General features: G+C 47.1%; 1 protein-coding gene and 1 long non-coding RNA gene across 5 annotated transcripts in view; one reads left to right on the plus strand and one right to left on the minus strand.

Annotated features, from left to right (window-relative positions):
• LOC130295561 (uncharacterized) overlaps window positions 1-9,004 on the plus strand; it is a 55,331-nt gene extending 46,327 nt beyond the window's left edge. The window contains exons 2-3 of the long non-coding RNA XR_008848911.1: window positions 4,574-4,599; window positions 8,744-9,004. This is a non-coding gene — a long non-coding RNA (uncharacterized LOC130295561). The remainder of the gene's footprint in view (window positions 1-4,573; window positions 4,600-8,743) is intronic.
• NIPBL (NIPBL cohesin loading factor) overlaps window positions 1-20,612 on the minus strand; it is a 188,321-nt gene that overhangs the window by 127,267 nt on the left and 40,442 nt on the right. The gene's annotated exons all lie outside the window — the stretch shown is intronic.

The raw sequence follows: 20,612 nt of genomic DNA on the forward strand, positions 1-20,612 counted from the left end.
AAACAGATCCTGCGCGGTACGAAAGACAACGACAATGTGAACCTAGCCTAATACGGTTAGGAGATGTACAAGAAGTCTAATAGACTTGCTTGAGACTTCAGGCCAAATCCCCTACCTTCACATAAAGGGGTTGGGATTAAGGTTATTTTAACTCTCCTATATTTAAGTTGACATATAAGTAACAATGTTTCATTGAAATATCTCCAACTATTTGTACGTTTTTCACCTTAAAAGGTAAAGGCTATCTCAGCACTTGTTTAAAAATAATTGAGAATACAGTGGTCCCTCAACATATGATGGTTCTCCTGGAACCAATTAATATCATATGTTGAAACCATCATATGTCGAGTACATATGTCTATGTAAAAATGGTAATTGGTTCTGGGGCCTCGGAACCATTGTATGTTGAATACATATCTCTATGGGAAACTGCTAATTGGTTCTGGGATGACCATTGTATGTGGAGTGTATGGGGAGTGTTTAACAAACCAGGGTGCCTCCAGCTGTTGCACAACTACAACTCCCAGCATGCATGTACAGCCATTGACTGTCTGGGCATGCTAGGAGTTAAAGTTTTGCAACAGCTGGAGGCACACTGATAGGGAAACATTGATGTATGGGGTGTATAGTGTGTATATGTATTGTATGTTATGTGTGACATCGCATACAGTACTGTACAGTTCTTTAAATACCTTCGGGGGGACAGAATGTCCTCCATTACCATCCTGCCGACTACAGCTCTATAGGAAAGGAAGGGGAGGGCAGCCAGCAGCTCATTGGATGCCTGCAGCAAGATGCTGCATGTTATTGGCTATGGCTGCACTGGGGGGCGGGGCTTACACAGAGCTCACAGTGGAAGCCTGTATGAGTTAGCAGGACAGCATGTGAGTAACAGGAGGCAGAACGGGGCACACGGGGCACATTAAACAACTATCTGTCAATTGCTGAAATTGTCAGCGCTGTCAGATAGCTGTTTGTACGATGGACCCGACACACAGCAGCATCATATGTCGATGCTGCCTTCAACATACGATGGGCTCTGAGAGGCCATCATATGTTGAAATGATCATATGTCGGGGCAATCATAAGTCGGGGGGTCACTGTACAGTGATCCCTCAAGTTACAATATGAATCGGTTCCAGGACGACCATTGTATGTTGAAACCATTGTATGTTGAGACCAGAACTCTATGGAAACCTGGTAATTGGTTCTAAAGGCACCAAAATGTCATCCAAAAATAGGAAAAAGTGAGGATTAAAGAAAAATATGTAGATAACTAATATAGATAAAGCAAATCCTTATATATAAAAGTAAGAAACAGCTGCTGGAAGCTGTAAATCATTGTTTATGTCAGTGTTTCCCAACCAGGGTGCCTCCAGCTGTTGCAAAACTACAACTCCCAGCATGCCCGGACAGCCAACCTCCCTGTACTGTAGGGGGCGCTACCACACACCAGTCAGTGCATGCACTTCAGTAAGGCTGGGTTCACACCACGTTTTTCAAATACGGTTACCGTATACGGTTTTTCGCTAAAAAAACGTATGGAAAAAAACGTATGCAACCGTATACAACCGTATGACTCCAAATTAAAACGTATACGGTTTTTCCCCGTACGGTTCTATCCGTTTGCATCAGTTTTTGCCAACGGTTTTGCTATTTTGTTGGAATTAGTTTTCCAGCAATTTAATAAAGTTATTATTGTTCTATTGAAATTCCAATCTGCGCATGTGTCAACTCCAAAAACGGATTAGAAAAACCGTGTGCAACCGTATTCTGAAATTTCGTGTACGGTTCTCATAGACGACAATGTTAAAAGAACCGCATACGGTTCGCATACGGTTTTCCAACTGGAGGCAAAAACGTGGTCGACAGCGTTTTTGCCTACAGTTGAAAAATCGGCAAAATGGTATCCAAGGCAAAACGGATGCAACCGTACACAACATTTGGAATACGGTTTACAATGCATTCTCTATGCATACGGTTTCGGATACGGTCGTATACATTTTTTTGCGTTAAACCGTATAAGGTTACCGTATTTGAAAAACGTGGTGTGAACCCAGCCTAATACAGGTAAAGAGTACAGAACATGTAATACCTCCCTGTACTGTAGGGGGTGCTACCAGACACCAGTCAGTGCAAACACTTCAGTAATACAGGTAAAGAGTACAGAACTTGTAGTTCCTCCCTGTACTGTAGGGGGCGCTACCAGACCGCCATTCAGTGCTTGTACTTCAGTAATAGAGGTGATTTACCAGCAAAATGCCAATTCTGATTGGTCAGTTCCTCCAGTTGTGACACGTTTCACACATCTGGACTTTCCATAGCATTGTATGTTGAGTCTGGTTTCAAGTTACAATGGTCCAGAAAAGACCATTGTATGTTGAAACTATTGTATGTTGAGGCCATTGTAAATTGAGGGATCACTGTATAGACAAACATAACTGCAGAAATATTGGAGCATTTATCTATAAATACATATATTACTGAACAAACAGGAGAACACTTGTGGGCAGCATTCTAAACATATACAGCCACAAATGGGAAAAAAAAAGGGATGATGAGGTCTGATCAGCTGAAAATTCATGGGACGACCGACCGCTGGCCAAGAAATTCAACAAAGCAGATAAAACCAATAACTCTATCGAGACCAGTTAATGTAGTGAAAACCCTCCAGACTGTCTCCAAGACCACCCATACGACAAGATTGTCTGATTAACCCAAGAGAAAGCAGCAGCTTTACACATTACAATGGTCACATGCTGCATCTTCCAAAATGTGTAAACAATGAAGGAAAGCAACGGACTTTCCAAAACCTATGCCACCTAGGGAGTGGAAGATACTTGTTCAATTCTCGGCACAACATTTTTTTAATGCAGATTAAGGGTCTATTCACACGTACAGTATTCTGCGCAAATTTGATGCGCAGGATTTCAAGCTGTGTTCAGTTTACATTGAAATCTGCAGCAGAAAATCCTGCGCCGAATACTGTACTTGTGAATAGACCCTAATGCACCGTATTATCTGAGCACACTAAACTACATCCCCACAAATTTCAAAAATAATAAAGAGATTACAAATGGCAGTCCTAGAAAAAATAAGCTAAATCCTCAACCGAGTCCTTAAAATCTCCAAAAAAATGTATGCGTGACAAAAAAATAAATAATATACAGACAAGTAGGAAAAGACTGATTCATTCACAGGAACACATGCTCTTCAAAATAGTCTGCATAACATGTAAGACAATCTGACCAATGACGGGACTGCATCAAATAACTGACCTCAAAAGAAACATACACCAAAACCATTTCTGATGAATAGAGCAGTCTTTTTCAACCACTGTGTCGTGGCACACTAGTGTGCCGTGACATAGTGTAAGATGTGCCGTCGGAAAAACACCCGCCGGGTGTTTTTGCCGCGGGAAATCTCTGTGTCCCAAAAGTTGCTTTCGGGACACAGGGATGCCTCTAAGTCCCTGTGGCCCAGCGTTTACTTTAAAAACGCGGGGACCATCGGGAGGTAGCGCACGCAGGGACGTCACTGACGTCCCATGCGTGCGCCCATAGCAACAATCGCCGAGGACCGGAGCAGCGAGGAGGACGCGCTCTGTCAACTTGGTAAGTGTTACCAGCGGCTCGTCTCCTTCAGTGTTCCGAGCACCGCTCCTCCGGTCCCAGGACCTACTGCTATAGCCGGACCGGAGGAGCGGTGCTCAGAACACCGAAGTGGGGCAGAACACAGGCATACAGCCTTCAGTAATGCACTGTATGGCTGAAGGCTGTCTGTCTGTGGGGGGAACTCTACTGGGCCTAAGGTGGGGGGGGGGGGACTCTACTGGGCCTAATGTGGGGGGGGGGGGACTCTACTGGGCCTAATGTGGGGGGGGGACTCTACTGGGCCTAATGTGGGGGGGAACGCTACTGGGCCTAATGTGGGGGGGGGGGGACCGCTACTGGGCCTTATGTGGGGGGGGGGGGACGCTACTGGGCCTAATGTGGGGGGGGGGGACGCTACTGGGCCTAATGTGGGGGGGGGGACGCTACTGGGCCTAATGTGGGGGGGGGAACTCTACTGGGCCTAATGTGGGGGGGGGAACTCTACTGGGCCTAATGTGGGGGGGGGGGAACTCTACTGGGCCTAATGTGGGGGGGGGAACTCTACTGGGCCTAATGTGGTGGGGGGGGACTCTACTGGGCCTAATGTGGTGGGGGGGGGACTCTACTGGGCCTAATGTGGGGGGGGGGGGACTCTACTGGGCCTAATGTGGGGGGAACTCTACTGGGCCTAATGTGGGGGGGGAACGCTACTGGGCCTAATGTGGGGGGGGGAACGCTACTGGGCCTAATGTGGGGGGGGGGAACGCTATTGGGCCTAATGTGGGGGGGGGGGAACGCTACTGGGCCTAATGTGGGGGGGGGGCAACGCTACTGGGCCTAATGTGGGGGAAAATAAGATATATTCAAGATAAGATATATGCAGTGTGCATAGGAATTTGTGTGTGTATATATATATATATATATATATATATATATATATATATATTTATTTATTTTTTTTTCTTCTTCCTTTACTATAGTCCGGCCCTCCAAGGAGACAAGTGCAGTAAGTACTGAGTGACAGTGAGACAGATAAATAGATATAGTGCAGTGGGTTTTTTCCCCTTTTTTTTTTTTGCTCGGCAGCCTCGGTAGCGGTGCCCCGCGGAAATTTTTTTTCCCCGAGGTGTGCCCCGACCCGAAAAAGGTTGGGAAACACTGGAATAGAGAACAAAATTAGGCAGTCATAAATAAAACCAATTAAAAAAAAAAGTGAAAAAGATGGGGCAGTTTTTTGTAGCATCTTATCCTGGCCAAATAAGGGTGCATTCCCACCTGGCGTATTTTGCTGCCTATTTGCTGCTGCGTATTTTATTTCCCATTGAAGTCAATGGGTTAGAAAATATGCAGCAGCAAATACGCCAGGTGGGAACGTACCCTTAGGGTGCGTTCACACTGAGTAATTCCTGCGGAATTCTGGGAGCGGAGATTCCGCAGTGTGAACGCACCCTAAAACGGTCAGGGCAGAAGCGTTGCTCCTATTTTGCAACACAAAAGAAAACAGGACATATTCAGTAGTATGTCCAGTAGTACGTCATATTCAGTAGTATGGTATCTTTACACCAAATGGCCATGTATAATCAGGACCGATATTAACAGGACTGCGCAGAGTGGTAAGGCCTGGGAATAGGTTTTCTTGCAGCCTCTGTAGAAATATACAAAGCTTCTAGATATTTCAATGTAGACAATTTTTGTGAGAGTGTTGCATAACAAATTACTACAAGACAGACAAGTGGGTGTAAGTTGTATAAATTATTCTGATTCTATTATTTTCATTGTGCAATATGTGCAACCTAACACACACAGTACAAACCAGTACACGGTAAAGACATTAATCCCCTAATACATACTGTACATACATTGCATTTTCCATTACCTAAACTTGTCACTATTCCAAGATCATCACTTTTGAACAAATAGTTTAACAAAATGCACATCAGCTGTCACCTGCCATAACTTCACCCCTACCCCAAGCTTAACCTGCAGCATTTCATTTTATTTACACACTAATAAATATATATATATATACACACAAACTATACATATATACAGTGACCCCCCCCCCCCCCCCCGACCTACGATGGCCCCGACATACGATCATTTCAACATACGATGGCCTCTCAGAGGCCATCACATGTTGAAAGCAGCATCAACATACGATGCTTTTGTATGTCGGGGCCATCGCATAAACGGCTATCCGGCAGCGCAGACTGCTTCAGCTGCCACCGGATAGCAGTTTACGGTGCCCTGTGTGGTCCGCTGACTATCACTTGCCTGTTTTCGGGGCTCCGGTGCGTCCTCTTTGGGATCCCCTGCATCGTCGGCGCTCTCCATCATCGTCATCACGTCGCTGCGCACGCCGTCCCATCATCCAATAGGAGCGGCGTGAGTAGCAACGTGATGGCGGCGACGGAGAGCGAGGATACCGGGGAAGCAGAGGCCTTGCCAGAGCGTCAGAGACACCCCGGGGATGCTGCGACAGGGATGGAAGGCATCCAGGGCAGCAGTAACGGTCCGGAGCGGCCAAGACACGCAAGTATAACCGCTGGCTGTCCGGGCATGCTGGATGTTGTAGTTTTGCAACATCTGGAGGTCCACAGGTTGTAGACCACTGTCCTATACTTTACATTGCACGGATCCCTCAACACACAATGGTTTCAACAAACGATGGTCCATTTGGAACGGATTACCATCATATGTTAAGGGACCACTGTGTATACAAACCCAAAATGTTTTCACTATTTTCCGGAGTGCCGCGTTGTTGTTGGATGTTATCTAACCTAAGGACCTTTATCAAGAAGTTTTGGACACTGGCACCCACATCTCTAGGCTGATTAGAGCTGCAATATGGAGAATATATATATATACACATATTATATATATATATATATATATATATATATATATATATATATATATATATATATATATATATATATATATATACATATATACACATACACACACACAGACATTATACATATATATATACATATATATATATATATATATATACACACACACACACACACACATACAGTAAATTTATAGACATAACCTGTACCAAAATTATATAAGAATGAAAATTCACATTTATATATACACACAGGAGGTTTGTCTGTAGGAATCTCAGCAAAGAAAACGCCTGATTGAATCAGCCAGTTCAACACAAGTTCATAAGATTACAGACATAGGCAGCCAACCTGAGGCCGTAAATATCTGTCACTACAGGCTAGGACATCCATAGAGCTGACAAGTACAGGAATGAGATGGTAGTGAAGAGAAATATGCAGCATTACCTAGTGATGCTTCATACGGTGGGGGATGGGTGCACACAGCAGAACCTCAGAGGATTTATACTCAATGTAAACTTGCCCATATATATTGCTAAACCAAAAGGCCGAAGCCTGACAAATAAAGCTTGTTACATCTGCAGAGATATTGGAAGCAATTTACCAAAACCTGAGTGGAAGAAGAGTGGTGCAGTTGCCCATAGCAACCAAATGGCTTCTTTCAATTTAAAAAAAAGGCACTTGAAAAATAAAAAAATCTGGTTGGTTGCTACAGGCAACTGCTTCCTCTACACAGGTTTTGATAAATCTCCCCCCATTATCATTATTTTCTATTCTGGTGTGACAGATGTTTCTGCAAAAGTCAACAACTGAAGGTGGAGCCATATTGTTACTTTTAAAGGATACCTTAATTTATCCCCAGTGTAGTAATGCAGTCGGACCCCCCCCCCCCCCCTGCCACCTCCAGAATGGGGCCTCGGCTCTCAGGGAGTGCCATGTTGTAGACAGTACGAGCTCCATTCATGTGGACACCAGAGATGAGTGCTGTAGTTAGGTAAGAAAAACAGAGCAGATGCCAAATTGTAATACCACACACAACCTGAGGAGAGGTGTGGTACGGTTTTTGGAATTAATTAACTCTGGTTTTCTATTCCTGAATTAACACATCGCCCTCATTTACTATTGCAAACCCGACATGTTTTGTCGGGTTGTGCGCCAGATTCTGTCTGCGCCAGAATTTGCGCCAGAATTGGAAAAAAAAAAAGGACTAACTCCATTTTATAATAAGATAAAAATATAAAAATTAAGTAGCTGGTATAATACTGCCACACACAGTGCCCCCCCCCCCCCCCCCCCAAGTAAAATACTGCCACACACTGTGCCCCCCGAGTGTAATACTGCCACACACAGTGCCCCCCCCCCCCCCCGAGTAAAATACTGCCACACACTGTGCCCCCCGAGTATAATACTGCCACACACTGTGCCCCCGAGTAGAATACTGCCACACACTGTGCCCCCCCGAGTATAATACTGCCACACACTGTGCCCCCCCGAGTATAATACTGCCACACACTGTGCCCCCCGAGTATAATACTGCCACACACTGTGCCCCCCGAGTAGAATACTGCCACACACTGTGCCCCCCGAGTAGAATACTGCCACACACTGTGCCCCCCGAGTAGAATACTGCCACACACTGTGCCCCCCGAGTAGAATACTGCCACACACTGTGCCCCCCGAGTAGAATACTGCCACACACTGTGCCCCCCGAGTAGAATACTGCCACACACTGTGCCCCCCGAGTAGAATACTGCCACACACTGTGCCCCCCGAGTAGAATACTGCCACACACTGTGCCCCCAAGTATAATACTGCCACACACTGTGCCCCCGAGTAGAATACTGCCACACACTGTGCCCCCGAGTAGAATACTGCCACACACATATGCCCCCGAGTAGAATACTGCCACACACTGTGCCCCCGAGTAGAATACTGCCACACACTGTGCCCCCAAGTATAATACTGCCACACACTGTGCCCCCGAGTAGAATACTGCCACACACTGTGCCCCCGAGTAGAATACTGCCACACACATATGCCCCCGAGTAGAATACTGCCACACACTGTGCCCCCGAGTAGAATACTGCCACACACTGTGCCCCTGAGTACCGGCTTGTTCAGATCACCGTTTTGGGAGACACGGTGATTGCAGAATACCACGAAAAACATGTACATGGCTGTGCACCAAGTACCAGAGCACAGCAACGTAGATGTATGTTCTTTGTGTGCTCTAGGGGTTGAAAGGTAGAGATAAAAATGACGGATCATAACAAAAACTAAAAGTTTGCCCTTATACAGCTATGCAGCCACAAAAATGTAAGTTATAGGAGTGAAAGCCAAGCAATAGAGTGCTCATCCCTTGCCCAGCACTTCCTCTATGATGCAGATGGAGCGATTCAAGCGGCCAGCCATGACTAGAAGAGGCCAGAGCAGCAGATCAGCATGGGACAAGAGACCAGGAAGCACTGAGGTGAACAGTCGTGTTCCCCAACCTCAAGCTCTCCAGCTGTTACAGAACTACAGCTTCAATCAAGACTTTAACAAAAAAATTACATTGAGTACCTGTCACCAAATAAAACTTTTAATATAGTGTTCCTTGTGTAATTAGACACTTTCCCCATTCACTTGCTTTTAAAATTATCAACATACATTTTAAACATATTTAATATAAAAAACGGCCACTAGGTGGCTCTGTTCTGCTCCCTGCCACAATTAATACAGTGAGTTCGGTCTCCTCTCGGTCTGGCAGGTTTTTTCTCTGCACTGAGCTTGATTGACAGCTGCACAGATTCTCACAGAAAGCTGCACAGACTGAAACATGCACCGAGCTTGAGGTCTTCTATTCATCACAATGCTACAACAATGTGCGGGCGGAAGTGGTCCCTCCAGCAGGCTTCAGTGATGTCATACCTGCTGGGAAACGCCCACTTTCTCCTGCTGGGAAATTGCACTGTTGTGAGCAAGAAGAAAGGTAAGAAGCAGTTTTTTGAAGCTCTGAAATAGTTTTTAAGGGCAGGAGGGGTGTTAGGAGAAGTTAGGAAACATAGCCTGAGGTAGTTGATAACAGTTTAGTGAGGTACTTTTTAGATTACCAGTAAATTTTTAAAAGTAATAAATTAACTAAAAGATCTACATATTGGGTATGGCTCTTATAAGGAGAGGAGAAAAACAAAATTACAAAAATTGGCCTGACATTAAAGGAGTACTCCTTTGGAAACATCCCCCCTTTCCCCCATCATTCGGTGCATGGAGCGAACTCAGCTCCGTACCTGATGACAGGTGATGCAAGCTGCTACACTGCCTCCATTCACGTCTATGGGAGGAGACATGGCTGCTATGTTCTAGCTGTCACGTCCCCTCCCATAGACATGAATGGGGGGTGGTGTAACGTCACAAACGCGGAAAATTTAATCTTCCGTGATCCAGATGCTGTCGCTGCCAGCCCGGAGATCGCAGGGGTCCCCAGCAGCGGGACCCCAGCGACCGAACATCCGCTATGCCACAGGTTCAAAGGGCTTGTAAGTGTAATCTGTGTGGAAATCCCGTTCACGCGTTGTGAAGTGATGCACAAAGAGTAAGACCAGTTAGGAACATAGACTGTCTGCGCGCGTGCATCACAGTCACCATTCATGGCGAATGGAGATTTACACGTGGGTCACCATTGGCAGGCAAGCCCTGTGTGTTAAACTGAGTGGGTGTAAAGTCATAGAGAGGCATTGCGGAGTGGGGCACCGCAGATATTCCATCTGTAAGTCGTACTAAGACTGTATAAAAGTTATATTTCATCGAAATAAAGCCACCAAGAACGTATATAAAACCAATAACAACTTATCCTAATGTCCTAGAATTTAAAATAATCATGAATGGTTTCCGTTTCCATTCTGGCCACTAGGTCTAAAACAAAAACACTTCTTGTTCTGTACAGGTCATTTCCTAGTAATACCCTTCTTATCACAGACAAAAAGAGTGATACAGTGAAAGCTGACACCAGTCGAGATAACTGGGACCTCAGCTTTCCGGTTTTCCCCTGGAACAGAGTGTGTTGACCCACTGCACAAAGCTGCTGCAGACATGCCCCCTCCATATATCTTTATGAGAGAGCTGTTGATAGGCTAAAGCTGCATCTCTGGCTCTCCCATAGAGATACCTGGAGGAAGCTTGTCGGCCACCACTTTGTGAGAGGGGCGACACGCTTAGTTTCTGGGAGGGCCAAGGTGCCATGCAGGAGATCACAGGGGGTCCCAATGCATGTGAATAGGACAGGTCAGAGGCCCTTTTAAAAGTTTAACAAGGGATCCCAATGGTTGCAATCTGACAGGTTTGGAGAAATCATCCCACAAATGCTGTTATAAATTCCTCAGGTAAGGTGGCATCTCCCATAACAAAGTACCAAAAAATAAAATAAAAATAAAATAAGTAAACTTGATCGTGGACTGATCACATTGTGGCTGAAAATAATCAAATAGTCCAAGGTAGCACACAAAGATCCAGTAATCAAAACATGTGGGCGTCCAACAACAGCAGAGGTGAATAGGATTGATTTGTTGGCCAGCAGTCTGCCTGCTTATAAGTAGCGTTACACTATGCTCTGATAAAATTTTCTGTCTTAGGCTGGGTCCACACTACGTTTTCTCCCATACGGGAGCGCATACGGCAGGAGGGAGCTAAAAGCTCGCGCTCCCGTATGCCATTCACTTCAATGAGCCGACCGGAGTGAAAGTTCGGTCCGGTCGGCTCATTTTTGCGCCATATGCGCTTTTACAACCGGACCTAAAACCGTGGTTGACCACAGTTTTAGGTCCGGTTGTAAAAGCGCATACGGCGCAAAAATGAGCCGACCGAACGTTTCACTCCGGTCGGCTCATTGAAGTGAATGGCATACGGGAGCGCATACGGTCACATACGGGAGCGCAAGCTTTTAGCTCCCTCCTGCCGTATGCGCTCCCGTATGGGACAAAACGTAGTGTGGACCCAGCCTTATTGATTTCACTGGGATTCCGCAGTTCCATTCAAACAGCTGAATTTCTGCCGCAGACATTCCACCACAGCAAGTCCACTTTCCACATAAACATAAGACCAGTCTTCTATTCTGCAGAATTCCGCTGTGGAATCCCACTGAAGTCAATAGGCCTTGAATTTTGGTGGAATTTTGTTCTGAGAACACAAAAATTCTGCCGCAATTCCGTTCAGCAAGCCTTGCCGAGCGCAATTTGTGCGAAATTGCGGAAATTACGCCATGTGAACATAGCGTTAGGATACAATCTCATCTGTACCACACACACACACACACCTGATATATACCACAAACATATGTGCCAAAACAAGCTCAATTTGGGTCAATGTTGCATACGTCTTTATTGTTCACCTTTGGGCAGGTTCTCACAGCATACATTAACCCCTTAAGAACTCAGCCCATTTTGGCCTTAAGGACTCAGACAATTTAATTTTCCGTTTTCATTTTTTCCTCCTCGCCTTCTAAAAATCATAACACTTTTATATTTTCATCCACAGACTAGTATGAGGGCTTGTTTTTTGCGTGACCAGTTGTCCTTTGTAATGACATAACTCATCATAAAATGTATGGCGCAACCAAAAAACACTTTTTGTGGGGAAATTAAAACGAAAAACGCAATTTTGCTAATTTTGGAAGGTTTCGTTTTCACGCCGAACAATTTATGGTAAAAATGACGTGTGTTCTTTATTCTGAGGGTCAATACGATTAAAATGATACCCATTTACATACTTTTATATTAATGTTGCGCTTAAAAAAAAATTCAAACTTTTTAACCAAATTAGTACGTTTATAATCCCTTTATTTTGATGACCTCTAACTTTTATTTTTACGTATAAGCGGCGGTATGGGGGCTCATTTTTTGCGCCATGATCTGTACTTTTTTTTTGATACCACATTTGCATATAAAAAAACTTTTGAATTTTTTATAATTTTTTTTTTTATAAAATGTATTAAAAAAGTAGGAATTTTTGACTTTTTTTCCGTTCACGCCGTTCACCGTACGGGATCATTAACATTTTATTTTAATAGTTCGGACATTTACGCATGCGGCAATACCAAATATGTCTATAAAAAAAAATTACGCTTTTTGGGGGTAAAATAGGAAAAACGGACATTTTACTTTTTTATTGGGGAGGGGATTTTTCACTTTTTTTACTTTTACATTTTTTTTTTACACTTGAATTGTCCCCATAGGGGACTATTCATAGCAATACCATGATTGCTAATACTGATCTGTTCTATGTATAGGACATAGAACAGATCAGTGTTTTCGGTGATCTTCTGCTCTGGTCTGCTCGATCACAGACCAGAGCAGGAGAAGCCGGGAGCCGGACGGAGGAAGGAGGAAGGTGAGGGGAGGGGACCTCCGTGTGGCGTTATGAATGATCGGATCCCTGCAGCAGCGCTGCGGGCGATCCGATCATTCATTCAAATCGCACACTGCCGCAGATGCCGGGATCTGTATTGATCCCGGCACCTTAGGGGTTAATGGCGGACGCCCGCGAGATCGCGGGCGTCGGCCATTGCCGGCGGGTCCCTGGCTGCGATCAGCAGCCGGGATCAGCCGCGCATGACACGGGCATCGCTCCGATGCCCACGGTTATGCACAGGACGTAAATGTACGTCCTGGTGCGTTAAGTACCACCGCACCAGGACGTATATTTACGTCCTGCATCCTTAAGGGGTTAAAGGGGTTATCCAGGATAGAACTTTCTATTACATATCAACTGTCTCCAGAAAGTTAAACAGATTTGTAAATTACTTCTATTAAAAATCTTAATCCTTTCAGTACTTATGAGCTGCTGAAGTAGAGTTGTTCTTTTCTGTCCGAGTGCTCTCTGATGACACGTGTCTCGGGGACTGTCCTGAGTAGAAGCAAATCCCCATAGCAAACCTCTTCTACTCTGTGCAGTTCCCGAGACAAGCAGAGATGTCAGCAGAGAGCACTGTTACCAGGCAGAAGAGAACAACTCAACTTCAGCAGCTGATTATTGGAAGGATTAAGTTTTTTTTTTAAATAGAAGTAATTTACAAATCTGTAACTTTTTGGAGCCAGTTGATCTATATAAAAAAAAAAAAAAAAATTTTTTACCCCCTGGAATACCCCTTTAAGGCACCGTTTAAACTTCTCGTATTGTACTGTAGCGGCATAAATGTAACAAGCCCTTGTAGTCCAAACTTAGGCAATTCTGCAATCTCAGGTTCTCCTATAGAGCTATATGGAGGGGGCGTGGTGGCCCTCGCTTCTGGCAGGAGTCATGACACACCGCTTTGGGGGAGAGCCAGGGCTCTGTACAGGAAATCGCAGGGGGCCCCAGTGGTCAGACCTAGAGATGAGCGAACTTAGTCAATTTGATTTGTCACGAACTTCTCGGCTCGGCAGTTGATGACTTTTCCTGCGTAAAATTAGTTCAGCCTTCAGGTGCTCCGGTGGGCTGGAAAAGGTGGATACATTCCTAGGAAAAGAGTCTCCTAGGACTGTATCCACCTTTTCCAGCCCACCGGAGCACCGGAAAGCTGAACTAATTTATGCAGGAAAAGTCATCAACTGCCGAGCCGAGAAGTTCGTGACGAATCGAATTTACTGGAAGTTCGCTCATCTCTAGTCAGACCCTTCTGAGAATAGGGGATACTTTCTTTTTTTGTAATATTCAGCATGAGCCATCTCCTTTAAATTTCTCAGTTGACAATATTTGTATAAACAATGGCAGCAAGCATCATACAACATTCAATAGCCCTTGTCACTGTGTGTTCTGTTTTTCTTACTAAAACAATGCTTCTCACTTATTGCCTGCAATATTTTTAGGACTGATCACCCCCAAGTGCCAGAGAATAACTCTACATCTACTAATAATTTTATTAGGAAAGAAATCTACATGCGTTTCATTTAAAGGGAAACTCCTGGAGTTTTCTATTGTCCTTATTCAATAGAGTGTCGTTCATACACTGGAATGGGTAAACTACTGGCCTCTTATGTTTGCTAAGCAGCCACATGAATAGGTTTGGGCCGCAGCATAGAAACACGGGCAGCCTCCCAAGCAGACGTCTTGCATTACACCATGCCAGACCTGTGAAACTCCTGGAGAACTCCTTTAAAACCCTTCCAGACAATACATTTTTTTTCCAGCAAAGTTCAGCTGACAGCAAGTTTCAGAATAGTTGCTATTAGAAAAGTACAGTGATCCCTCAACTTACAATGGCCTCAACATACAATAGTTTCAATGTACAATGGTCTTTTCTGGACCATTGTAACTTGAAACCAGACTCAACATACAATGCTACAGACAGTCCTGATCTGTGAAATGTGTCAATGGCTGGAAGAACCCGACCAATCAGAATGGATATTTCACTGGTAAAACCAGTGTATTCCTAAAGTGCACTGACTGGTGTCTGGAAGCGCCCCCTACAGTACTGGGAGGTATTACATGTTCTGTACCTGCGCCAGGGTGAGGGTGGCTCCATATTCCTTTTTTTTTTTTTTTTTTAGGACATTGCGTGTACTGTACAGGACCCTGAAGAAGCTTCTGTCCTCTACATAGACCAGTGTTTCCCAAAGAGGGTGCCTCCAGCTGTTGCAAAACTACAACTTCCAGCCTTCGGCTGTCCGGGCATGCTGGGAGTTGTAGTTTTGCAACAGCTGGAGGCACCCTGGTTAGAAAACACTGAAATAGACAGTGATTTACAGCTCCCAGCAGATCTTTCTTACTTTTATATGTAAGGATTTTCTTTATCTGTATTAGTTATCTACTTATTTATCTTTAATCCTCACTTTTTCCTGTTTTTTGGATGACATTTTGGTGCCTTCAGAACCAATTACCAGGTTTCCATAGAGTTCTGGTCTCAACATACAATGGTTTCAACATACAATGGTCGTCCTGGAACCAATTAATATTGTAACTTGAGGGACCGCTGTATAATTTTATTACATAATACATTATTTATATTGCAGATGTTTTGCAAACAATCTCATGCAAAACTCTTAGAATTAAGACTAAAGTGAAAATTACTTCAATTCATAGGAATTCTAACCTTAAAGGGGTAGTGCAGTGGTGAACAACTTCTCCCCTATCCTAAGGATAGGGGATAAGTTTGAGATCGCGGGGGGTCCGACCGCTGGGGCCCCATGCGATCTCTCTGTACGGAGCCCCGACAGCCCGCGGGAAGGGGGCGTGTCGACCTCCGCACGAAGCGGCGGCCGACACTCCCCCTCAATACATCTCTATGGCAGAGCCGGAGATTGCCGAAGGCAGCGCTTCGGCTCTGCCATAGAGTTGTATTGAGGGGGCGTGTCGGCCGCCGCTTTGTGCGGAGGTCGACACGCCCCCTTCCCGCGGGCTGTCGGGGCTCCGTACAGGAGATCGCAGGGGGCCCCAGCGGTCGGACCCCCGCGATCTCAAACTTATCCCCTATCCTTAGGATAGGGGATAAGTTGTTCACCACTGGACTACCCCTTTAAACATTGATGCAAAAAAATATATAAGGGGAGATTTATCAAAACCTGTCTAGAGGAAAAGCTGCTCATAGCAATCAGATCGCTTTTTTCATTTTTGAAAAGGCCTCTGAAAAAACGAAAGAAGCGATCTGATTGGTTGCTATGGGCAACTACGACACTTCCTACGGACAGGTATTGATACAACTCCCCCATAGAGATGTGACTCTTTCCAAGCTCCAGAGACTGTCTTGCACACATTTGTCAGAATAGGACAGAGGCCGGAGCCCCTTTGTTTTTTTTTCAGCTTTATTGCCGCCTAGTGTCATCTCAAAAAGATGCTGGGCGTAAAGGGAAGGATTTTTGCAAATTTCATATCGGGTGTAGCCTGCTTTGTAAATATGGGCCAATGTGTTTTCTGATATTTAGTTATTTTTTATCAGAGACACACTTTCTTACTGTATAATCTAAAAAAAAAAATACTGTGCGGAAGGGTTTGTGCATTATGGTAGCTGCAATTTAATTAAGTTAATGGCCGAAACATTCCAATAGATCTCTGTATACTGCTGCTAACTATGGCAAAAGGATTCGTAGCAGTTATGCGTCTTTCCTTAGGCTATGTTGCGTTATTGTTGCTTTTTTTGTTTTGGTCACAATTTTCACAAGATCGCTGTAAAGAGTGGTGCTATTTTACAACAATTAGCAACCTGGGTGAACTACAGCACCAGCAGCTTAATTAGATGACCAAAGCTAGTGATGAGACTCCACCCCCCTCTCTCTCTCTCTCTCTGCAAAGCCAGATGATTCATGGGAAATGTAGGCAGCAATAGAAAATCGTTTTAGTGATGCAATTGCCAAGTATTGAGCCAAACTCATGCCCACTACATCAGATAAAACTAAAAAGCACAAGGCATACAGTGATCCCTCAACTTACAATGACCTCAACATACAATGGTCTTTTCTGGATCATTGTAACTTGAAACCAGACTCAACATACAATACTACAGATAGTCCAGATTAGGGATCGACCAATATCTTTTTTTTTTAGGGCTGATACCGATAATCTGTGGCCTTTCAGGCCGATAGCCGATAACTTATACCAATATTCCGGTATAAGTTATCGGCTATTTCTACACCCCCAAGAAGCTGCTGCAGATCATGGATTTAAAGTGGGCGCTTTAAATCAATGATCTGCAGCGGCTTTGGCTGAATCAGAGACCACCGCCGCCACCCGCTTCTCTCCCCCTGCCTGTCCGGGGGTCCTCCCAACCACCGCCGCTGCCCCCCAGTCATCCCTCCCCCTATCCCCGCCCACCACCGCTGCCCCCCTAGCCATCCCCCCCGACCCCCGCCCCGCACACCGCCGCCACGTCTGGTAGCGCCCCCTACAGTACAGGGAGATACTACATGTTCTGTACTCTTTACCTGTACCAGGGTTATCTGCTCCTTTGGACACCAAGTGAGGGCGGCTCCATGTTACTTTTTTAGGACATTGTGTGTACTGTACAGGTCCCTGAAGAAGCTGCTGTCCTCTACATACACAGTGATTACAGCTCCCAGCAGATCTTTATTACTTTTATATGTAAGGACTTTATCTAAATTAGTTAAAGGGGTACTACCCTGCTGACAACTTATCCCCTATCTAAAGAATAGCGGATAAATTGCCTTATAGCTCGGGGTCCCGCCGCTGGGGACCCCCGTGATCTCGCACGCAGCACCCCGCACTCATCAGGCTTCAGAGCCAATTACCAGGTTTCCATAGAGTTATGGTCCCAAAATACAATGGTCCCAACTAGAGATGAGCGAGCTTACAGTAAATTTGATTCGTCACAAACTTCTCGGCTCAGCAGTTGATAACTTTTCCTGCATAAATTAGTTCAAAGGAGACTCTTTCCTAGGACTGTATCCACCTTTTCCAGCCCACCGGAGCACCTGAAAGCTGAACTAATTTATGCAGGAAAAGTCAGCAACCGCCGAGCTGAGAAGTTCGTGACGAATCGAATTTACTGTAAGTTCGCTCATCTCTGGCCCCAACGCACAACGGCCCCAACGCACAACGGCCCCAACGCACAACGGCCCCAACGCACAACGGCCCCAACGCACAACGGCCCCAACGCACAACGGCCCCAACGCACAACGGCCCCAACGCACAACGGCCCCATCGCACAACGGCCCCATCGCACAACGGCCCCAACGCACAACGGCCCCAACGCACAACGGCCCCAACGCACAACGGCCCCAACGCACAACGGCCCCAACGCACAACGGCCCCAACGCACAACGGCCCCAACGCACAACGGCCCCAACGCACAACGGCCCCATCGCACAACGGCCCCAACGCACAACGGCCCCAACGCACAACGGCCCCATCGCACAACGGCCCCATCGCACAACGGCCCCAACGCACAACGGCCCCATCGCACAACGGCCCCATCGCACAACGGCCCCATCGCACAACGGCCCCATCGCACAACGGCCCCATCGCACAACGGCCCCAACGCACAACGGCCCCAACGCACAACGGCCCCAACGCACAACGGCCCCAACGCACAACGGCCCCAACGCACAACGGCCCCAACGCACAACGGCCCCAACGCACAACGGCCCCAACGCACAACGGCCCCATCGCACAACGGCCCCAACGCACAACGGCCCCATCGCACAACGGCCCCATCGCACAACGGCCCCATCGCACAACGGCCCCATCGCACAACGGCCCCAACGCACAACGGCCCCAACGCACAACGGCCCCAACGCACAACGGCCCCATCGCACAACGGCCCCATCGCACAACGGCCCCATCGCACAACGGCCCCAACGCACAACGGCCCCAACGCACAACGGCCCCAACGCACAACGGCCCCAACGCACAACGGCCCCAACGCACAACGGCCCCAACGCACAGCGGCCCCATCGCACAGCGGCCCCAACGCACAGCGGCCCCAACGCACAGCGGCCCCATCGCACAGCGGCCCCAACGCACAACGGCCCCATCGCACAACGGCCCCATCGCACAACGGCCCCATCGCACAACGGCCCCATCGCACAACGGCCCCATCGCACAACGGCCCCATCGCACAACGGCCCCATCGCACAACGGCCCCAACGCACAACGGCCCCATCGCACAACGGCCCCATCGCACAACGGCCCCATCGCACAACGGCCCCATCGCACAACGGCCCCATCGCACAACGGCCCCATCGCACAACGGCCCCATCGCACAACGGCCCCATCGCACAACGGCCCCAACGCACAACGGCCCCAACGCACAACGGCCCCAACGCACAACGGCCCCAACGCACAACGGCCCCATCGCACAACGGCCCCAACGCACAACGGCCCCATCGCACAACGGCCCCATCGCACAACGGCCCCATCGCACAACGGCCCCAACGCACAACGGCCCCAACGCACAACGGCCCCATCGCACAACGGCCCCATCGCACAACGGCCCCATCGCACAACGGCCCCAACGCACAACGGCCCCAACGCACAACGGCCCCAACGCACAACGGCCCCAACGCACAACGGCCCCAACGCACAACGGCCCCAACGCACAACGGCCCCATCGCACAACGGCCCCAACGCACAACGGCCCCATCGCACAACGGCCCCATCGCACAACGGCCCCAACGCACAACGGCCCCAACGCACAACGGCCCCATCGCACAACGGCCCCATCGCACAACGGCCCCATCGCACAACGGCCCCATCGCACAACGGCCCCATCGCACAACGGCCCCATCGCACAACGGCCCCATCGCACAACGGCCCCATCGCACAACGGCCCCATCGCACAACGGCCCCATCGCACAACGGCCCCATCGCACAACGGCCCCATCGCACAACGGCCCCATCGCACAACGGCCCCATCGCACAACGGCCCCATCGCACAACGGCCCCATCGCACAACGGCCCCATCACACAACGGCCCCATCACACAACGGCCCCATCACACAACGGCCGTCCTGGAACCAATTAATATCGTAACCTTAGGGACCACTGTATCTCTACCTTATTCTTGAATATTAGCCTATGCCAGTGGTCGTCAACCTGCAGACCTCCAGATGTTGCAAAACCACAACTCCCAGCATTCCCGGACAGCCAACAGCTGTCCGGGCATGCTGGGAGTTGTAGTTTTTCAACATCTGGAGGTCCGAAGGTTGAAGACCACTGGCATAGGCTAATAAGCAAAAAATAACCCTGGCGTACTTCTTAAAGTACACAAGACACAAAAGAAATGCAATGACAGGAAACGTGTGTTTGTGTGATGTGTAAACTTAATGCGGTTCAGATTCATGCATTAGATTTGCACAGTTTGGTAACTGCAAGTAATCCCCACCTGTACACAGGAGTCCAGCAAACCTACAGCGCACACATAGCTGTTCAGTGTGAATGACCACAGTGACCCTCTGAAGTGGGGAAAAAGCAGAAACTGGTTTATCCAGATTACTTCATAAAACAGCATCATCTGTGGTATTGCAGGTTAGTTCCATTAAAATGAATTGAGCCAAGTCGTAATATTACACACAATGGGAAAGATTAATCAAAACCTGCTTAGCGGAAGAGTGGTGCAGGTTGCCTTAGATTGCTTCTTTTATTTTTAAATAGCCTGTGGAAAATAAAAGAAGCAATCTTATTGGTTGCTATAGGAAAGTTCACCTCTTCACAGGTTTAGAAAAATCTCCCCACATCTGAGGTGCTGTTTTAGGAAGAAATTAGC

This window comes from Hyla sarda, chromosome 1 (assembly GCF_029499605.1).
Source record: "Hyla sarda isolate aHylSar1 chromosome 1, aHylSar1.hap1, whole genome shotgun sequence".
Lineage (NCBI taxonomy): Eukaryota > Metazoa > Chordata > Amphibia > Anura > Hylidae > Hyla > Hyla sarda.